This window comes from Octopus bimaculoides, chromosome 9 (genome assembly GCF_001194135.2).
Source record: "Octopus bimaculoides isolate UCB-OBI-ISO-001 chromosome 9, ASM119413v2, whole genome shotgun sequence".
Classification (NCBI taxonomy): Eukaryota; Metazoa; Mollusca; class Cephalopoda; order Octopoda; family Octopodidae; genus Octopus; species Octopus bimaculoides.
This window is the reverse complement of record NC_068989.1, coordinates 89,369,074-89,390,869: the sequence shown is the minus strand read 5'-3', so window position 1 is coordinate 89,390,869 and position 21,796 is coordinate 89,369,074. Positions and strand designations below refer to the sequence as shown.

At 38.9% G+C, this 21,796-nt stretch overlaps 1 protein-coding gene across 4 annotated transcripts in view; it reads left to right on the top strand.

The window, feature by feature from the left end:
* The first annotated feature begins 7,291 nt into the window (after positions 1–7,291).
* LOC106882735 (uncharacterized) overlaps positions 7,292–21,796 on the top strand; it is a 21,450-nt gene continuing 6,945 nt past the window's right edge. Inside the window, exon 1 of one of the 4 annotated variants that reach the window (XM_014933508.2) lies at positions 7,292–7,311. The gene's annotated coding sequence lies outside the window, so the exon portion shown is untranslated. Of the gene's footprint in view, positions 7,312–14,102; positions 15,076–15,181; positions 15,354–16,289; positions 16,373–21,796 lie in introns of those variants that run through there. The other 3 variants (XM_014933506.2, XM_052970873.1, XM_014933507.2) reach the window with 3 other exon arrangements.

Genomic DNA, 21,796 nt, shown 5'->3' with positions numbered 1-21,796 from the left:
ATATATATATATATATATAAACATATGTATATATATATGTATGTATATGTTTGTATGTATGTATATGTGTGTGTGTGTGTGTGTGTGTGTGTGTAAATGGCACTCCGTCCGTTACGACGACAAGGGTTCCAGTTGATCCGGTCGACGGAACAGCCTGCTCATGAAATTAACGTGCAAGTGGCTGAGTACTCCACAGACATGGATACCCTTAACATAGTTCTCAGAGAGATTCAAAGTGGCACAGAATGTGACAAGGCTGGCCCTTTGAAATACAGGTGCCACTCATTTTTACCAACTGAGTGGAGTGGAGCAACATGAAATAAAGTTTCTTACTCTAGAACACAAAGCGCCAGCGGAAATTGAACTCAGGACCTTACGATTATGAGCTGAATACCCCAGCTACCTAACCACGCGCCTGAACCCAAACCAAGCAATGGTGCCTGCACCCATATACAGAATGAACTAATACTGAAAATAATATCAGAAAAAAGACATGATGTCATGGCTAGATTGTCGGTTGTATAGTATTTACTTGCTCGATTCACGGGAATATTTCTCACAACATGTATGAATGTCGTCAGAGAACGACAATGGCTACAGATCTGTACAAAACTGGCTCTGATACACAAAAGGTGTCTTACGATGTCTTCAAAGTATTTATAGAACACACCAAATGTTTACAAATAATTCAGAAAAACAAATAACTGGACAGGAAATATAACTCTAACCCTGTTAACAACAACATTGATAAAAACAGGAAGGACCGTCGTTATTTTCCTTCCTAACGTCTCAAGCCTGCACGGAATATACTTAGTGACAAGTGCATCACGTAGAAATATTTAAAAAAATGATAAATGTTTGCAAACATTCAGGAGTGGCTGCGCGGTAAAAGAAAAAAACGTCTCCTTGGATTCAATCCCATTGTGCAGCACCTGGGACCAGTATTTTCCACTATAGCCCCAGGCCAGCCTGGGCTTGGTTAAAAAAAAGGACAATCAAAAAAAGAAACAGAAAGCCTAATTGTAGCAGCCTAAGATCAAGCGATAAAAACTAACAACTTGAGAAAAAATATATATGGATAAAATGTGTCAGGAAAATGTAGAGCCTGTGGAACTTGGAACAAGACAATGGCACACATTGTGACAGAATGCCCCAAGTTGGCGCAGGAAGAGTATAAGAAATGGAGGCATGACCAGGTTGTAAACGTTTTACATTGGACACTTTGCCAGAAATGGGGATTTGAAACTGAAAACACAGGGTACAATCACCAGGTCGAAAAAGTACTGGAGTCGAAGAAATGTAAGATTTTGTGGGACTTCCCTATCTAAACGGACAAGCAGGTGGAAAATAATAGACCGGACATAACAATTATAGATAAGGAAAAGTGAAGTTGCTCACTGATCGACCCTTCTGTGCCTGTAGAGTTTATCTCGAACAGACAGTGCCCCCCGGTAGCACTGCCAGGGCAAGGACCTCTGAAAATTATCCATAGGCCCCGGCCCAAAAGTTCTCCGGAACAGACCAGCAAACTCATTCTTGTCGACACCCAGGATCTCCCCGAGAACATCGTCTCACGTACCCGCCACTAACCCTCTATAGAAAGCCATAGTGGAATAATTTCCATCGACCTCATTACCCGACTGGAAGAGGAGTGTGAACGCCTGACGACATTCTAGGTGCCAGGCGCCCTGCCTCGGTCTGCGTTTGATGCAGGACTGAGATTACTTAAATAAAACATCCTTGGTGCTCTCGCGGCTGCCAGAACAAGCTGTACGCTTATTGGTATTTGTACTGGCATTGGGTGGTGACAGCAATATATTCTTTAACGGAGTCCTCTACGTAAGATCCGAACCCGGAGTTGATTTGCTCGACTAAAGGCGGTGCTCCAGCATGGCCGCAGTCAAATGACTGAAACAAGTAAAAGAGTAAAAAAAAAAAGAGAGAGAGAGAGACAAATAAATAAACCAGAGGAATCCGAAAGCTGGCAAACATTTGGAGCCAACATAAACCACAAAGTAAAATAGTATACAGAGTAATTAGCAGCAATATCATTAACAATAGTTATACCGCACTCTGAAATCGAATAATTATTTCCAGGCACATAGCCTTAAATTTTGGCTGGAGAGAGTTAGTTACTACATCGATTCCAGTGCTCGACTCGTCCTTATTTTATCAACCTCGGCACAATTTGAACTAAGAATTTAAATTCAGAAGAAACGCTACGAAGCATGTCGTCCGGTGTGCGAGCAATTCTGTCTGTTCGTCGCTCTTATCTGCATCAGAATGATAATTTCAAACAAGACACTTTTGCCAGTCACTGCTATCGTGCAGGTCATATCAAATGTAATGAATGACCTTCCGCAGCCTAGTGGAGGACGAACGCCGCTCAGCTGCATTCGGATTGTTGATAGAGGCACAAAATGTGAGATTGGGAGACTGCCGAGGATGATGCAGGACAGGGTTACTGTTACGGCATTGTGAAACGCATCTCAGTTAAGGCAACTTGAACAAGAGCAGTGAGCTATCTAATATACATATCAAGAGAAACAGCCATTTGCAATCAGTGAGTTTTGAGATACTCAATGACATTGTAATATTTTCCTGTATATTACCAAGAGATCTGCCTAGGTTATTCGCGGCAGTGTGTGTGTGTGTGTGTGTGTGTGTGTGTGTAACTACAAACAAAAGATTGTGTTCTCAAATCTAAATAAGTGTTTAAGAGGGACATTAGCTACTACCACTTGCCCAGTACACATTCTTTTATATTTTACTTGTTTCAATCATTGGATTGCGACCATGTTTGGGCACCTACTTGAAGGGTTATTTCAGCTTCCGTCAACCAGATTTACCCACAAAGCTTTGATTGACCAAGGACTCTAGTGGAAGACACTTGTCCAAGGAGTCGCATAATGGGACCGAACCCGAAACCACGTGGTTGTGAAGCAAACTTCTCACCACATAGCCACTAAATTGTAGATGTGGCTCATCTCAGTATTGGAATCATTAACGTTAAAGTTCATCATAAATTCCAAATCCAAATAGTTGAATGACCGATATGAATCTGTTGACATTTAGCAGCGAAAGTTGCTCTTTTACTGAAAATCTGAAAGAACTGTCATTGTTACAGCCTTTGAAGAGCTTTTGCCTGTTAAAGACGAATCAATGATCAAAAATTCAAAGGATATTTAAAAAATGAATTGAGGAAAATTATCGTATTTACTCGTGTATGTGTCGAACCTATAATTTAGAATAAAATCTTAGTACAAAATTCTTTTCCTTCATATTTAAACTTGCCCCATGTATATCGCACCCTAGTTTTCTTCATTTATAAAAGAGTAAATATGGTAACCGTTGCTGAGAAAAACTCAACAAAGAAAGCGAGTCCCACGGTGAATTGACGGAGTGGTTAGAACACTGAATAGAATATCTCGCAGTATTTATTCCGACTCTCTGTTGTCTGAGCTCAAATTCTGACGAAGTCGACTTTGCCTTCCATTTTTTTTTTTTTTTTTTTTTTTGCGATGGGGGTCGATAGAAAAAATGTACCCAATCACGACAGCGGACAGTATGCTTTGTGGTATTTTTCCCGGTTCTTTGCGTTCTGAATTCAAATCCCGCTATAGTCTACTTCGGTGGTAGACCTGATCTATCGCCCGATTTAACACCACCATCTGGTATCTTGTGTACTTTTAGCGGAGTCAATTCTGTTTCATGTACTCAGTTTGAAAATATCTTCCACCCGCTTCCTTCTGACCTCAGATGACCTACAAAGGGTCATCAGCATTGGCCTTCTCTCGTGACTGACTAAAGATTAAAAAAAAAAACACTTTTGAACACTTTTGAACTTCTCCCACGCCTCTTATGGTGAGTAGAAGGTCGGTGATTTTATATCTTTGAAGGTGAACGCTCGCTGTTGAAGTCGACAACCCGTATAGCTTGTATAAACCAAGAAGGAAGCCTTACCAAAAAGGCGGGTGCAGGAACTGACGCAACGGCCAACGGACTGGGCAGAAGTGTCTCAAGAAGACCAACAGCCAATCAGGTGTCTGTGGCTGAAGGCGACCCACATTATGTTTCGTGGACATTGGCTAACAGTCGACAGAAACAGCTCCATTTACAGTCTCTTTCCTAAAGTCAAGTGACTGAGCTTGAGGTAAGCACCCTGTCCCCGTAAGAAAAATTCAAGCTACGAAGACAGTTCAAAATGCAAAACCATTGCGGTGTCGGGCTTACGGTCATAAGCAGACCGATCCTGCTGGAGAGCTTTTGGCTGCCTCGTGCGTCGCCCAACACAGGAGCACTTAAGTGTAGGTAAATAGACACCAACCACTACCACCACCACCACTATCAACAACAACAGTAACGTAATTACAAGGACTATTTGTAGAACTGGACAAAACTCTTGAAAGGATCTCTCTTCTTTGTATAGGTCAATTGAGTAAAACATCAAAACCGGCGTAGCTATATGACCTTACCATCAAATATTGTATCGTTAAAGGTGAGGATACCTCTCCATGATGTCAAAAGCTTTGTGTTTAGTAACAGAAAAAAGTTCATAGAAAAAGGAGCATGAGGATAAAAGAGAACCGGCGAGATAGCTGGAATATCTCCTTAGGCTCAGATCCATGAGAAATATCTAAAGATATTGCGTCGCTCTGTATTTCTCCGTTCGTAATATCTATGTATGAGTATACCGCCGATATTCTGGCAGCTGATAGTTCAGTAACTCCTTTAATCTGAATACATTACGAGGGGCTGGAGAACTTGAAGTCCCCGTGACTACCAGTATAGATCACTGCGCGACCACAGATGGCGTTACTGTGTGTTTTACGTGCATTATTTACGCTGCATTTGTTTGTGGTGATAACAGCATTTTGAGAGATTCCTTGCTTATTCAGCTTAATGTCACCCTTAGCTAATGTTACTACAGATAAGAGAACTGGAAGCGTTCAGTGACAGTGTCAAGCACAAACCCTTAATCTGTATTGATTCAAAATAAAGTAGAACTGTTCATGGTAATTTCGACGAATGGGAGATATGATTAGGAAGTCAGTGTTGTGTTGAATTATTATGACATGACCGCGAATGGTCCGACAAACGGTTAATCTGTCAAAGCTTTGGAACCAAGGATGCCTGGTGTTTTATTTATTGATCCCCGGAAGAATGACAAACGAAGACGATGTCAAAGGGATTCAAACGCAGAACGTAGTCTGGTGTGCTCGCTCAAGTTGCTAAGAAATAGCAGCCAAATCTCTCGCAAATCACACTCTACCGCTGTCCTCGATACGGATGGATATGGCTGGAACGGCTTTGATTAGAGATCTGCTCAATCAGAGTTGACCTGAAATTCAATAACAACACTAGTCAATTAACAACATGACGCCATATATATATATATATATATATATAGGAGGTGAGTAGGTATATGTGTGTAACATTGACTACAGCTCCGCAGTAAATTGCTCTCGTTTGGTCATCTGCGTGTAAATAATAGCACAGCGTCTACTGCCTACGATTGTGTCATCGTAAATTATTGATTTCCTACGTAAACAACGCGATACTTACTTTGCATTTCAGTTGTGGGAATTCTAAAGTATTTCTCTGAACGAACACACACACACACACACACACGAGGGGGCTTTTATGTGAGGGATCCTCACTAGATCTGCTAGAAACAGCAGCCAAATCACACCTTAAATTACCGTATTCGAAAGCATATGCCACACACTGTTTTCCCGGTTCCAATATACGAAGATGCTTTGAATACTGGCTTCAAATGTTGGCACAGCAATTTTGGAGTAGGGGCAAGTCGTTTACATAAACTCCAGTGTACAACTGGTACTCATTTTATCAACGCCGAACTCAGAATGTATAGTGGGATTTGAACTCAGAATGTATAGTTGGAAGAAATGCCGTTAAGCATTTTTTCTGGCGCGGTCATGGTTCTGCCACCTTGCCGCCCAAGTTGCTTTAAATATTACATGCTTTATGCACTAAAAACCTTTTTTTCCTTTGAATGTGCACAGCTGTAATTAGGATGCGTCTTTTATGCTCATCAAATAAGATTATGCCTTGGTTTTGTGAACAATAGCGTCGTTAGTTTAAGGTGTTCTAATTTGTGGTTCACTGTGGTTTAAAGACCTTCATTATTTTACAAATAAATAAATAAATACATAAATTGGCAATCCTTCGATATTGGCTCACGACGTCGTTCACCCATACAACTTTCCCTCGACATAGGTAAAGAGGCTTAGGCTGGAAAACAGGGAGAACGACGTCGTCTCCTCACACCGACACTTAGTAGATCAATACCGAAGGAATGCCAATAACTAAATAAATAAAAATCAACGGATATATTGTATAATATAGTCCCTATACAGAAGTCGGTGATCCTTCGGTATTGGTCGTCAGAATGTTGGTATGAGGAGATGGATGTCATTCACCCCGTTTTTTTAACCGAACCTCATTACTGTCTAGGGAAGGTTGTGTGGGTGAATGACGTCATCTACCAATACCGAAGGATTGCCCAGAAGTGTTCCGAGCACTGGACTGCGGATCATTTAGTATCGAGCCGCACAGAAAGAATAAACTTTAAAATTCTATTTCTTGACCATCGCATCTGCAGAGCCTTTTTGAGTTATATATGCAATACATATATACAATAATTGAATTATATTTTACGCCCTTTTTGTTATGCGTGTGATCCCTTTTCGTGGATAAACTATCTTATATGAAACCGATTCGTAGGGCAAAGAAGGTTGGGAACCGTTGAAAACAAGCTGTCTGGGACGCCTTTGATCGGTTTGGTGGACAAAGGTTGATATTAGGCTAACCAATGTCTCTCATGGAAATCGGGAACTTCTGTGAAACCTATGAGAATTGAAAAGGAACTAAACAAATCGCCTTCTTCAATAGAATTAAGATTGGTTAAATATTTTAAACATGTCCAACACCATGGTGAAGAAAACGAATTATATGCAAGCAAACTCAGTTTTGTTTTCTCAAAGAAGAGGAGAGAAAGCAAAAGAAAAAAAAAAACGTAGATCTTGTTAAATATCTTCCAACCACTTGACGTACTTCATATTTTCACCTGATTATTCTCAAATTTTCTGCACTGATAATACTTTTGTGTGCTGATGACGAAAATCATTCTTTTCTTTTTTTTCTAGAAATGAATATTAAAAAAATTACAAGCATTTAAAATTATGTAATTTTAACCAATCGAAAGCCTCCATTCCTGGACATGTCGGAAGTCACCACTGTTTGTCACTTCAAGGTTCCATAATTTCGATTGGCTAAAATTACATAACTGTAAGTGCTCGTAACTTATTAATTTCTAGAAAAAAAGAAAATGAATGCAATCTTTGTCATCAGCATGCAAAACTATACCAATATTACATTTTTAGAAATATTTAATATCTTTCACACCTCCAAAATTTACATTCGAAATCCAATTGATGTATGTTATGCCGGTTTCGTCTATTGTTCCATTTCGCATCGATATCGAAGATGCCTCACTTGCTGCACATATAGGGGATACACGATACAGGTTAGCTGCGATTCTGCTGTGGCCTGACTTCAGCCTTCTTGCGTATATTCACCGTGTGTATGTGTGCCAGTGGCCGGGTTGCTACTAACGAGGAGTGACTTGTCACAGATATCACAGTGATTTTGCTTCTCCCCTAAATGAATGAGTTTGTGTATAGTTAAAGTACTTCCGTGAGAGAGTGATTTACCACAGATTTCACAACGTCAAGGTTCCTCTCTTCTATGAATGTGTTTGAATGTAATTCAGCAATTACTTAGATGGACATGAGTGTCTCAAGTCCTAGAACCCACACGGCCGGTTGCCAGCTTACCATGGCATATGAATGATAGAGATCACAACATAGCTACTGAATGGGACACCAGTCATTCATTTACTGTTGAATGGACCGGAGTAACGTGAAATGAATTGTGTGTTTTGCACTTTCTGATCCGGAAATCGAAACCAAGGTCTTGCAAAGGTGCGTGCAACACCATAATAACTAGGCGATTCGCCTTTACTGGCAAGCGACTACTTAGAGAGAAGTAACACCATCACTGAGCAGTGAGTTGGTAGATTCAATTCATTGCTTTGCCTCTATTTAGTTGTGCTATTTACTGTCGACGTAGCATGATTAAATGCTACGTCTATAGTATGTAAAATAACTAAGGAGAAAGTCACACTTTATCGTCGGTGCTTCACTGTGCCGAAGTAGTTAAAACCCCTACAAATTCGGGTCTGAGTAGAAAGCTGAGAGCTTCAACTATGAGATGATGTCTTTTGTGTTTAAAAACATTTTCACCAAGTACAGCAATCGATTTAATAAAAGATTATGTTGATTCACTAAACTCGGATCCAACGCAAAAAATTTCAGAATGATTATATGATGTTTTAAAGTATAATTTATTAAAGTGTTCACATGTGATGCTATAAGGTCTGAAAAAGTTAAAATCGTTAATTTGTCATGTTGAATGTCCTCTGAAAAATGGCTTTGTTTCAGAAATTGTGTTTAATAGAATTATTTTACAATTTCGAGTATGCCCATCAGTAGCAAGCAGCAATTTTTTAAAACAAAAACCGATAAATCCCAATGATTCATGTTCATTAGCTACAGGAACAAACCTTATTTCACAGCTGCAAGTATAATCAAAGACTTCTAGCAAAGTCACTGCTACTGCAACAGTTTCAGTTTCAATACCTCAATCAACATCGGTAAAACCAGACAAAGAAACCGCCTCAGGTTTGCTGCCACTACTCATCCGAATCAACCAATTAATTTGAATTATTCCAAGCGGAAATCGGGCAACCAGAAGCGTTTTGTGTTTTTTATTTTTTCATTCAAGTTGTTTCAATTCTTTTAACTTCCTTCATTATCACCAAACATACGATCACGTATGTATATTGTAATTTTGTTTTTCTGTGCCAACTGTGATGAAAATTAAAAACAATAGCATGTTAAATGTAAACAAAATGCATTAAAAAAATCATTTTGTAACTGGAAAAAAGTTCGTTGGCGTTTTGAAGAACATCGATTCTCTGACTGTCAATCGTACTGCTATTGAAATGGCAGTGTTAATTCCTAAATGTTATAATGGTAAAGAATTGTTAGACGTACGGAAACAATGCTGACAATTCAGAAATGCGCAATAAAAATCAATGAGTGTTTGCAACAAAGAATAACCACGTAAGAAACTGCTAAAGAATCATCTAATAATCTCGTGCGAAAAGGATTACGAAACTAATACAAATATGTTCCTTTGATGGAGCGAAGAATCTACTTAGGGAAAAAACCTGAAGTGACTCAGCGTTTCGAAAAACTTCAACCGAACGATTTAGAAACACATTGCCAAATATATTCTTGAAGTCTAAACGTGGCTGAAATTGTAAGTGATTATTAACAGTAAAGAGATTGTTTTTCTAATTAAGTATTCACCAACACGGAGAGATTTTAGTTGGTGAGTTAAATAAAACCTGGAGGATTTTGAAAGTAAATTGACATCTGGTAGTATCTTAACTTTGAGTGCAACAAGATGAACAGTAAACGTTGTTTGCTTTCGACGAAATCTTGATAATTATTCGGTGCTATTCGAGTATTGGCAAGAATGTATTAAGTCACAAACAGCAGTAGATGTTTAGGACAGCATAACTGGATATCAGGCTCAAATGGAAACGTTTGAGTTGTTGTTTGGTGGACTAAATCTCAACCTGTTCTTGTTCGCGTTCAGATATATCATCCAAGTCACTGCAAGAAACTAAAATATTATCAACTGACGAATGGAGAGCGGCTGAAATTACTAAGTAAGTTTCTTACAGGGGTCATCGGACAAATGAATGGGTGTTACAAGCAGATGAAAGGCGACAACTCCTGAACATTGTGAAAAGACAAAAGCTCATCCATTATGGCCATATTCGAAGAAACAGAGGTTTAGAAAACATTATCATTGAAGGAAGAGTAGAGGGCAGTAGATCAAGAGGCAAGCAGAGAACGCAATAGATGGCCATTATCAAGAACTTGTTGGACAAGAGTGACAGGGCAACTGGAGAACTCGTGCTTAATCGGGGAAGACTTTTGTTGTCGTGTCATTAATGCGCTGCAGGCGTACGACACATGACAACGATTACGACGATGACGACGAATATGGATTAGCATCAAAAGCTGTGGTTACTTGTTGAAATTACATACGCGGTGGTGTGGCTGAGTGTTTCATTGCTGATCCAGCTAAACTTGGAAGAGTTAGTCATATTTTAGAAATAGTTGAATCAGTTTTTAACCGCCGGAAATATGTTGGTCATTATTTGCTTCCAAAGGTGGCGAACTGGCAGAATCATTAGCACATCGGACAAAATGCTTAGCAGGATTTCTTCCGACTCTTTACGTTCTGAGTTAAAATCCCGCCGAAGTTGAATATGCTTTCCATCGCTTCGGGGTCGCTAAAATAAGCACCAGTCAAATACTCAGGTCGATGTAATCGATTTTTCCCTTCCCCTCAAAATTGGTGGTCTTGTGTCACAGTTAGAAAGAATTGTTTGCCTCCACAATGGATATTTGGAAGAATTGATAACACTTCAAAGGAATACTTCCTTATTCCTGCACACCAAAGAAATGCAAATATATTAATGCTTATTATTCAAGGATTCATCCTGCTAGAGACAGCAGTGATATGTGGCGCGCTTATGATCCCTTAATCTGATCGGAATAAACATTTAACTTTGAATTGTTCTGTTCTGCTTATAAATCCTGTTTATCAAACCACAACAAATTACATTGAAAACCTATGGAGCCAGGCAAAAATGTGAAACAAAGGAATGGAGGAATATACTGAGCTTTGATAAACAGATATCTGTTGAAATTATGTGACATAATAAATTTGGATATCGTACACTAGAAAATATTACTTCACAAAATCGGTTATTATTGTATCTTTGTCATACTCCTTGACTTCAAATTCAAATTTCTAAACTCGCCTGTGGAGAGATAGTTACCTCCCTTTGTATTAAAAAGCGTCACGCGGGTTTATTATAGTGTGTGTAAAACTTAAAACTTTGTATACCGACCTTTGCTCTCTCGTAGTCTTGTAATATTTTTCCTGAAGGGTAGACACATCGTAATGCTCAGTTAGTTGGCCTTTGAATATTTTAGGGGAGTTTACTCTATTACAAGCATTCGATCCAAACAGATCATGTATTTTAATTCTCTCGAAGACAAATTTCTCAGCTCCTGTTTCCAACCAATCTTCGTTTCCTAAACTACACTCTTTACTCTAGTTTCCACACGTACGTAGAATCTAATCTCCCTGTTACCTTTCTCGCCAAGATATCAATTATAATGGCTTCCAGTTACATTGATTCGAAGTCTCACCCCTCCATTTCCTTTTCTATCGCTTTCATAACTCCTTGAACCATCAGCATATCTTCGACCATATGTTGTCCTGCATTGGGGGGATGCATTTCACTTCACCCTTCTTCCAACTCGTCGTCATCGGTAACTTTAACGTTCACAGTTCGTTGTGGCTCTTTCAATCATCTTATACACATGCAGTTGATGTAGAAATTGAATCCTTTCGATTCTCATCTCTCTGCATTAACTTGTCTCATCCTTTATACATATGTAAAATCGACATTCAGATTCCCCAAACATTCTCGATCTCTTTCGTGCCTCCAAACCTAATCTCTACCAAACTGTATCTGTCTCTGCACTTCTCGGCTTTTTCGGCCATAACCTCACCACAACTACTCAATATACACATCCACATACCACACAACGCCTTATACATTCGCCCAGCCTATGTCACATCATATCAATCGACTAGTTGGAGTGCCGCCAGCTTTATGCCAGCTATCACTGGCAGTAAATGTGCTTCACTTCTGACTCACCACAGGTGAGTATAGAGGCTGATTCTAAGGTGGCTAAATCTATTCTTTAGACATGTTCTTCCACATCCCACACACTACAAATACTCAAATCCCTTCAGCGCTTCATTCACAGACGTGCTGAAGTTATGTAAAAAAGAAAAACAATACTCACGTCTGGAGAAACTCACCAACCCGTCCCCCACATCACCACCACCTCTAATCAGTGGCCCAACTCCTACAAGACCACTGTCCGAACTACCAAAAGTGACCCTGTGCACTGTACGAAACCTTAACCTGTACTCGATCCTTTTGGCTCCCTGTAAAAAGGGATTCCCACTAACTCTTTGTAGAATCCTCTTTTTCTTCACAACAATGGTTCTGGAGTCAATCCCCCGCAGAGAAAGCTTCCCCATTTTGTATCAAATACTGGTTTGATAATGGATGCAATGTGTACCACAGAGCTGTTCTAGTGGTAGGGAAGGCTAATGAAAATTAGTGTTCACATGTTAACGTGCGGGGAAGATAGTTACATCTCCATGCTTTAAATTTGCATGCTTGAATGTAGATTAACGTTAAAAGATGGCACCAACCATAAACACAGGCATAAAATGTAGGGGTTTTCTGCGACCGTAACCTGTGATCTTTGATGTTGCAGTTTAATCTTACATCAGACTTGATGTAATCTTGTGACACTAGGATAGAGATAAGCAATCCTGTGGGCTCCGGGCCTTTTCTTTAAAAATTTTTCCAATTTAATGTATTACTAGACCATTAAGAAGTTGACGGTTTTCAGATAGATTTTTTTTTAAATCACTATTTGTTTGATTTTCGCTTACAATAAGAATTGTTAGTGATGGAAATTAGGGAGGAAACGCAAGCCTATTTTCATATGTAAGAAGTTGCTGATTCTTGCTCTGGAGTGGATTATTTCCGGCGCAATTTTAGGCCCAAGAGGACAGGTGGTGGTGTTCAAACCGCTCTAAAGGACACCTTCCATCCACCTATTATTCCTGGAAGTATCGTTCGGGTAGAGTCCTCGAGCACTTCCTCCATAAAGTCCTATCAGAAGCAACTGTCATTACACTTTCCTGCTGAATTCTTAAGGGTAACCAACTGAGACTATGGATTATTCAACCATTTCGTTCTTGGTCTACATCTAAGTCTCCTTGCTGGTTAGTTCGGCTTGAAGAATCTTGTGATTCTTTCACGCGACCTTTTAATCTTCGATAAAGATTCTTTCTATAAACCTATGGTCATGATTTTGTAAGGAAAGGAAGTCAGTAAGACTCACAGACAACTTATGGTAGTAGACCTGCCTTAATCTAATTCTTCCTCATTTAGTCTTATTTGGAGATGACCGTGGTGACTATGTTTTTGTCTTGTAGTTGAATCTTTAGTCTTACTTCTCCAATCTTTCAAACATCATCATTGATTTTGAGATTGTTCCAAGTATTCACTATTCGTTTTACGCACTTGTTTTACAGATATTTCTTCACAAATCTTTGAAAGTTTAACGGTTGACCGAAAGTAAATCACATGTATCTATGTAACTATGAGAAGAAAGGAAAACAGTTACTTCATTATTAAAACAAAAAAAAAAAAACATGCTAAGACTATGGCTTCTGAAATTACTGTAAATGTCCAAGTTGAAATAGAGAGAAAAAAAAAGAAAAGAAAAGAAAAAAGGTGGAAGAATTAAACGGTTTAGTAACGTTATTCAAGACGCGAAGTGGTCGAGTAGACTATTAAATCATTGGAATAGTACATCACTTCAGTTAAACTATATGGAATCTTCTACGTCTGCAAGCCCCCACCTTTATTTATTTATCTATCTATTTTGCACCAAGGACCGGTCTCATGCAAGACAATTTTCCTACAGACCAGGGGGATCACGCACATAACAAAACAGAATAAAGTGCATAATACATAATTTAATTATTACATATATAATATGTATTATATTACATACATAATACATATATATTGCAAAAACACCCTGCAGACTGTCATAGTCAATGAAATAGAAATGGAATTTAAAAATCTATTCTTTCTGTGCAGCCCGGTGCAAGTCCGCGACCTCATGGTTGGGACCCCTGATCTATGTGATCGATCAATATGTAAGAAATAGCAGCCAAATCTCATTCAAATTACACCCCCATCATATTCTCTCTCTCTCTCTCTCTCTCTCTCTCTCTCTCTCTCTCTCTCTCTCTTTCTCTCTCTCCAATAAAATAAGGATAAGAAGAAGAATACCAACTTTAAAAATAAATGGAGAAATGGTTACAACTGGAATTCCTTTGGCCATGGACTTTGAACTAATCAAATCATCCTATATGAAACGAGGGAAATCTGTGCTGTCATTCGAGTTGTTAGAAATAGCAGTCAAATCTCCCACAAATCATACCCAACTGTATTTTGAAATAGGACACAGGATAATGTTGTCCTGGAAAGGAAAGAGATGGGATCATGGCTGGAATGTCTTTTATCATAAGACTGTTTAATAAGAGTAGACCTGTGACTAAATAGCAGTAACAACTCTTGAGGAATAAACAATAAGGATTGGTAAATTCCATGCAGTAAAAAGGAAACTATTCAAATGTAAATATTCAGTTCGTGTTGATTTTTCAACGTAACATGGAAGAAAACGGAGTGAAGGAGCAACTCGAATTATTGTGCCACAGGCAAGATCTAACTTCATTTTAACTTTTCTTGACACCTCTGCGAGAAGAAAAAAAAGTAATCGGAACGTTAAAACCAACTCTAAAGCTTCACATAAACCTAATTTATATTACGCTTCGTTTGGAGTTAGATATCTGGAAAGGAAAACCGATGCCACTTCGAAATAGCGCGAGTTCATCCGATCGTGCGCGTACGTGTACATAAATACTCACATATATGTATTTAAAAAAAAAAAACTGGAGAAATATCTATACTCAAACTCAATTATATATAAACCTCGATCACAGTCAGACAGAGGGAGAGAGAATATGTTTATTTTTGCATTTCTTGTAGGATCTTTAGAAAAGAAGGAAAACAATCGCAATGAAAATTTGTAAATGGAATTTAATGAGAGCAACCAAAAACATTTGAATATTTGAAATAAAAACGAATGAAAAAGTGGAAATGAAAATGTGTTACTTGGAGTTATCTCCCTTAGTATTTCTTCCGGTTTGACCCACGATGTATTCTGAAAGTTGGTGAGTTTTCCAGAGAAATATATCTAATTTCTTTTTAAATGTGCATATTTTTTTGTGTCTATGGAAAAACTAAATCCACTAAGAATGTCCATAATAATCAATAGCATTAGCATTTTATTCCCCATCTTATATTGGAAATTTAAGGGAAAACGTGATAACGTGTCGCTTGTGACAATACTTAAAGTGGGACTCGATTTCGATGTGGTTTTCCCTAGTTTCCTATCAACTGGACAGATGGAAGTGTCTGTTTATACATTGGTAGAGTTGTAAAGATTTAGGTAAATATTTCACACACGATTAGTAAAAGTGACATCCATACAGTTTATTATTAGTGAATTCATGTGTTTTCGTCCAAACCTACGACAGTGCCACGCTGCTGTCGCTGGATATGCTAGAAATAGCAATTGTGTCCTATCTTCTTCCACCCCCCAACCCCTCAAGGAAGTAGACATTGGATAATATAGTTCTAGATATATTATGTATTAATAAAAGACTGAATGGTTCGTGACAAGGGTGTCTTTAATAGTAGTTTATGCTAAACAGGGGCTGTCTTTGAGCAGGAATCCTTAATACAGTAGAGGATCGTTAAGAGATGTAACTATTGGATTGATAATTCCTGTTTTAAAATCAATCGCAGCCTTATTAAATTGAAGTTGCTTGATCGGATGTACATGACATGCGATGATAAACATTAACTTTGCTAGGACGTTTCATAGACTGCGTGAAAGAAAGAGAGAGCTGTGATGGCTTGTGGTTAGATTATATAGATATTAAAAGAAAATATCAATACACAGAATTATAAAAAGAAATAAAGAAATGCCGCTAAGAACTATAGTTGTTATTTGGCCCCATGTCAGCCCTGTTCGAACATACCTGTGGTCAAATGCATTCCAGCTGCAGCTATCCCGTCCTTTATTCAGACACGATGTAGGTCTAAAACTACTACTATCTTATGTTTGTTCGTTTCACGTCCTTCTTTTCGTGCTGGTGCGATTATTTCCATTTTATGAGAGTGGGATTTGATTTGAGGAAGGCTTGTCTGTTACTTCACTCAACACATATGACCATGTGTTTCAGCTGATTGTAAGTTATTGACGAATTTCGAGGGGAACCACCTAACTTTGCTCAGTGACTAATGCGTCTATAGTTTCGTTTCGTAGCTGTTGATGCTCAGGCTCGAACGCGTATGAATGGTGTAGCGCTTTTTCTTTTTTAAAGTAACGTCTTTATTGCTCTTTGTTTTTGTATAGTAGAATGAATATTCAAAGTTGCTCACGAATTCGTGACCCCAGTTCTGGTAAGGTTGTCTGCACACATCCATTATAAAAAAAAAATGAGAGAGAAAGAAACATTCACCGAAGATCGTTTTTGTCTCACAACCTGTTTTATGAACATCAGGAAAGTTAGAATTATTGTTTACCACTTTGCATGGAAAGGAGGTTCCAGATTAAGGCACCTATCCTTGTCCCTCTTTACCTTTTAATCTCTCAACTGGTACAAAACTACCACCACTCAATACTACTCCTCACTCACAGCCGTGTTGCTTGGAGACTCTGTCAGTGTCGGTGCCACATAAAAGCACCCAGTACACTCTTTAAAGCGGTTGGCGTTAGGAAGGGCATCAAGCCATACAAACCTGCCAAAATTGACAATGGAGCCTGGGGCAGTTCTCAGTCTTATCAGCTCCTGTCGAACCGTCTAACACATGCCAGCATGGAAAACTGACGTTAAATGATGATGATGATACATAGTATATATATGTGTATGTGTGTGTGTATGCATAAATATGCTAGGCTATAGTAGAAGACACTTGCCCAAGGTGTCATGCAGTGAGACTGAACCCAGAACCATGTGGTTGGTAGGCAAATTATTTACCACACAACCACTCCTGCACCTATATATATATGTGGTAAAGTAGCTTGCTTACCAACCACATGGTTCCGGGTTCAGTTCCACTGCGTGGCACCTTGGGCAAGTGTCTTCTACTATAGCCTCGGGCCGACCAAAGCCTTGTGAGTGGATTTGGTCGGAAACTGAAAGAAGCCTGTCGTATATATATATATATATATATATATATATGTGTGTTTGTTCCCCCAACATCGCTTGACAACCGATGCTGGTGTGTTTAGGTCCCCGTAACTTAGCAGTTCGGCAAAAGAGGCCGATAGAATGAGTACTAGGCATCCAAAGAATAAGTCCTGGAGTCGATTTGCTCGACTTAAGGCGGTGCTCCAGCATGGCCGCAGTCAAATGACTGAAACAAGTAAAAGAGTAAATAAATATATGTATATATATATATATATATATATATATATACACACACACACATATATATACATATATGTATATATATATATATATATATATATATATACACACACACACATATATATACATATATGTATATATATATATATATATATATGTATATATAATATTAATGGTTTCTTATTAGGAAACCAATAGATTTTATACAGGGCTGCAAGGAGAAGTGCTCAGAATAATTGAGACAAGAGTAAAATATTGGTTATAGAATAAAAAGACTGGGTTAACGAATCAACATAAATATAGGGGTGAAATTAAATATTAATAACACTAATTAAAGTTTCATTTTCGTGTACATACTAATGCAGTAATTAATTATTATATTTTATGTTTCATCTGTTATCCAATAATAAGATTTATATTCTTAAAACACTATTATAATTATACCACTAAAAGTGATATCATTTTGCTTCATCAATAGACTCCTTCTTATCTTTAATTTTGGTTTGACCTGTGAGATTTACCTTACTCTACCCTGTAATTGTTATCTGTTGACCTTAGATCTGACCTTACCCATTGAACTGAGCTGCTGAAACCTGCCTGTTTGGCTGTTAGCAATGGTTGACCAAACCTATTCTGGTCATTTTAAGTTATTAGTTTGGAGAAATTTTTGACTTGACTTATGGCCAAATTTACAGGTTTGGGGGAATAACAATGACCAATCTGGAGTCAGTGCTTGGACTACTAAGAATCCATCTCCAAGTCTCTAATATGCTGAGACCCCCTTCGGTCATGACTGACCCTGGGATTGCACCTAGAGAGTTACCCTCCCAGGCACAAGTCCGGGCAAGGTTGTTTATGGAAGACCAGCAGTTGCCCATGCATACCAGCCTCCCCTCTCCACGCCACCGATGTTATCCAAGGGAAAGGCAAAGGGGCTGATACAGCTTGGCACCTGTGACGTCGCAACTCATTTCTACAGCTGAGTGAACTGGAGCAACGTGAAATAATGTACCTTGCTCAAGAACACAACACGCAGCCTAGTCTGGGATTCGAACTTACAACCTCATGATCGTAAGCTCGACGCTCTAACCACTGAGCCATGCGCTTTCACCAAGTCTCTCAATATATCACAATATACTTGAACTACAAATAGTACAACTATAACTCTGTAAGTATGCCATAATTTTTGTGATTCAGTCCTGGAGTTAATGCAAAGCAAATGTAGTAAAATGAAGCCTACTTGTGATTGATACAAAGATGTGAAGCAGAAAGAATTGGCAAATAGAGTTGTATCATATGAATGTCAGAACCAGCAACATGGCAAATGTGAAACCTAAGTTAAAGTTTGTGGAAATGAAACAGTAAGTTATGAAAATGATTGTACTCATGCTGCCGACGTACTTCACCCAGAAGTCCTCTTTGTACAGCAGGAAATCAAGAAGAAAAGTTACTAACACTCATAGCAATACACCACAAGCTGCAGTGTGAGGGATTGCAAAGAAAATATTGAAATGATATTGAGTTTGCCCTGAAAACTAATATGTTGTCATTAAATTAGATAAAGTGACATACATTTGAAAATCTTCAAGAGACTGTGTTGCCTGAAACTGATCCTGTTATAGACGGCTTCAAAGCCACACTTATTGACAGAATGTGTTGATGTAACATGCAAGCTCCATGTTTTCTCTATAAGCTGTGGAATATGTATAATCATGTAGTTTATTCTGCACCATTAACTCCTTGGTAGGATGGCATAACCACATGTAAGCCTAGTATTATTTTCGTTCTATGGAAATATCTGGAAATTTCTTGGAATATTGATAAAGGCGAAGATATTGACCAATGTTGCCATCAATCAGATGCTTGCAGGATGTCCAGCACCACCCTTGGGTGGAAATGTTATCATGATTTAACACGATTATTATACATGACTGTGCAGTTTTAGTGATATATAATTGATATAAGAATGATGATGATATAAATCTTATTGGATAATTCATTTAGGTGAGACATAAATCATGAAATGTAAGAATTAATTATCTTTTCTGTTATCCAATATTTTTCACTTGTTTCAGTCACTGGACTGTGGCCAAGCTGGAGTACAGCCTTGAAGTGTTTAGTCAAACAAATGAACCCTAGATTTTTAAGCTCAGTACTTATTCTAACCCCATGTGGTTAGGGAGCAGGTTTCTTAACCACACAGCCACTCATGCAATTATTAATTATTGTAATTACCAATTATATAATTATTGATTATGCAATTAATTATATAATTATGAAATTATATTTGCTTGCAATTTTAAGCCATATAAATATAATAATATAAGAACATAAATCTTATTGTTGAATGGATAAACAGGGAATGTCAGAATTAATTATTGTAATTATTAATTATGCAATAATTAATTATACTATTCAATTACAAGTTGTGCAAGGGACTTGATGACGCTGTTGGTGCTGGAGCCACTTGAAAAGCACTGGTGATGGTGCCACATAAAAGGCACGAGTGATGGTGCCACGTAAACGGCACTGGTGATGGTGTCGCGTAAAAGGCACAGGTGATGGTGTCACCTAAAAGCCACTGGTGATGGTGCCACCTAAAAGGCACGGGTGATGGTGCCACCTAAAAGGCACGGGTGATGGTGCCACCTACAAGGCACTGGTGATGGTGCCACCTAAAGGGCACTGGTGATGGTGCCACCTAAAAGGTACTGGTGCTAGTGTCACCTAAAAAACACTGGTGATGGTGTCACGTAAAAGGCACAGGTGATGGTGCCTTACACCCTATAAAGTGGTTGGTGTTATGAAGGGTATCCAGCTGCTGAAACAGGCAATGGAACCTGGTATGGCTCTTGTAAAACTGTCCAACCCATACCAGCATGGAAAACAGTCATTAAATGATGATGATTTATGTTTAGTCAACAATTAGCAATATTCTTTCTTTCTTTCTTTTTCTTTCTTTCTTTCTCAAGTTATTATTGCTATCTGTCAAGCACTTTCCACTTACCATTTCTATGAATGTCCTCCACTTGCTCTCTCTGTCTCACACACTCTTCATCACTCCTATTAAATACATAGTGCCAGTGCCACATAATTAGTACCTGTGCTGCTGTTGGTGCCACATAAAAAACACCCAATGTATTCTATAAAGTGGTTGGCATTAGGAAGGGCATCCAGCCATAGAAAACATACCAACACAGACCCTGGTGCAGCACTCCAGTTTGCCGGCTTCTGTCAAACCATCCAACCCATGCCAGGATGAAAAGCAAACAAATGATAATGATGATGATGATGCCCTTTCATTACTTACCCCCTCCATACTTTTACCTGACCATTCTGTCTTATTCCCACCCTGGTTCACATTCTACTGTCATATCCTGCCTTACCCAGTTCCTTAGTCGCATTGGTGTAGGTGTGGCTGTGTGGTTGGAAAGCCTGCTTCTCTACCCATGTCATCTTAGTCCTACTGCATGGCATTTTGGGCAAGAGCAAATGTCTTCTACCACAATCCTGAGCAACCAAAGTTATTGTGTGTGGATTTGGTGCACAAGAACTGAAAGAAGCTTGTTGTATGCCAGTATATATACTCATATATATATAGCCAAGATTCACACAAAGTTCCATTGTCTATGTGTTGGCATGGTTGCCCTTCCTAATGCCAACTGGGTGCTTTTTATGTGGCACCAGAACCTCTCAGACAAGATGACAAAGGGCCAAGATACCTGGTTCCTTGCTGTACTCAAGAAGACCCGTCATCCCCAGTGGAAGTGTTAAGGCCACTCCCCCTGTTAAAGAGGATTAGCCGGCAGGAGCACAGTGTAGGTACCATATAAAAAGGCACTTGTGCCAGTGTCATGTAGAAGCACTCCTGCCATGCCACATTAAAAGCACCCAGCATACACTGCAATGTGGTTGGCATTAGGAAGGGCATCCAGACAGAGAAGCCAAGCCAAATCAGACCAGAACTTGGTGCAGCTCTCCAGCTCTGGCCAAACTGTCCAACCCACGCCAGCATGGAAAAAGCACATTAAAGAATGATGATGATAATGATTATGTATTATATATGGCCTGCCTTACTGACTCCTGTGCTGGTGGCACGTAAAAAGCACCCATTACAATCTTGGAGTGGTTGGTGTTAGGAAGGGCATCCAGCTCTGCCAGATCAGATTGGAGCCTGGTGCAGTCTTCTGGCTGCCCAGACCTCAGTGGAAACGTTCAACCCATGCCAGCATGGAAAGCGAACGTTAAACAATGATGATGATATACATATATGACTGACACAAGTAAAAGTATACACACACACTAACATACATGCATACATACACACATATCTATTAGCATATACTATATTGGCCAGTGTATAAGATGCACCCTATTGGGTGGGTATATATATGTATATGTGTATGTGTGTGTGTATATATGTGTGTGTCTGTATATGTGTATATATGTGTGT